The sequence below is a fragment of the Babylonia areolata genome, chromosome 3, assembly GCF_041734735.1.
Source record: "Babylonia areolata isolate BAREFJ2019XMU chromosome 3, ASM4173473v1, whole genome shotgun sequence".
NCBI classification, from domain to species: Eukaryota; Metazoa; Mollusca; class Gastropoda; order Neogastropoda; family Buccinidae; genus Babylonia; species Babylonia areolata.
The window spans coordinates 49,216,504-49,217,893 of NC_134878.1; the positions used below are offsets into that span (position 1 = coordinate 49,216,504).

Sequence of the window (1,390 nt, forward strand, 5' to 3'; positions counted from 1 at the left end):
AAAAGGTTGAAGTGCAAGTGCAAGAAAGCGCCCCCATGTATCAGTGGTTCTGACTGCACTGACTGCCTACAGCCCTGTTTGCCGGAAATCCCACATCATGCACTGACAGCCTACAGCCCTGTTTGCCGGAAATCCCACATCATGCACTGACAGCCTACAGCCCTGTTTGCCGGAAATCCCACATCATGCACTGACAGCCTACAGCCCTGTTTGCCAGAAATCCCACATCACTACACTGACTGCCTACAGCCCTGTTTGCCGGAAATCCCACATCACTGCACTGACTGCCTACAGTCCTGTTTGCCGGAAATCCCACATCACTGCACTGGCTGCCCACAGCCCTGTTTGCCGGAAATCCCACATCACTGCACTGACTGCCCACAGCCCTGTTTGCCGGAAATTCCACATCACTGCACTGTCTGCCTACAGCCCTGTTTGCCGGAAATCCCACATCACTGCACTGGCTGCCTACAGCCCTTTTCCGGAAATCCCACATCACTGCACTGGCTGCCTACAGCCCTGTTTGCCGGAAATCCCACATCACTGCACTGGCTGCCTACAGCCCTGTTTGCCGGAAATCCCACATCACTGCACTGGCTGCCTACAGCCCTGTTTGCCGGAAATCCCACATCACTGCACTGGCTGCCTACAGCCCTGTTTGCCGGAAATTCCACATCACTGCACTGGCTGCCTTCAGCCCTTTTCCGGAAATCCCACATCACTGCACTGACAGCCTACAGCCATGTTTGCCGGAAATCCCACATCACTGCACTGGCTGCCTTCAGCCCTTTTCCGGAAATCCCACATCACTGCACTGACAGCCTACAGCCATGTTTGCCGGAAATCCCACATCACTTCACCATGCTCCCAAATAAGAAGAAAACTGTGCAAGTTCCCATGTGATCCCTATGTTCTTTGTGTGTGTGAACTGATACATTCTAGGGATTGGCGACAGTTGGCATGGACGGCTGTACATCACGATCACTTCAGTGGTGACCGCTTACTGTTGTGAAGTAATCAGGCAGAACAGCTGGCTTTCGCACTCACTCAGCCTATAACGTGAAACCTTCGGGTTTCGAATTATCAACATTGCCCCAGCTGAGACTGAAAGACTACTCCAACAATGACTATTTATGAATGAAGACAAAGTTACCGGATCCTATTTTTGAACAAACGTTCTTTTTGCCGAAAAAAATTATTTTTGAATAAGCTTTTTTTTTTCATTTTTTTTTTTTCATCAATGCCACTAACCTGCACAAGTTTTTAAAATGTCACTCATTGTCAAAACCAATGATGATCTCTTGGGTTGTAAATCAATTTTAATAACGACTGACTAGACTGATCTTTGATGTCAAGATATTTCTTTCTCAATCCGCCGGTGACCTTGCTG

The 1,390-nt window shown here is 48.8% G+C and overlaps 1 protein-coding gene across 1 annotated transcript in view; it reads left to right on the plus strand.

Moving 5' to 3' along the window:
* LOC143280603 (uncharacterized) overlaps nt 1-1,169 on the plus strand; it is a 19,452-nt gene extending 18,283 nt beyond the window's left edge. The window contains exon 2 of the mRNA XM_076585314.1: nt 1-1,169. This exon is cut by the window's left edge and continues 889 nt beyond it. The gene's annotated coding sequence lies outside the window, so the exon portion shown is untranslated.
* The last annotated feature ends 221 nt before the right edge of the window (nt 1,170-1,390 follow it).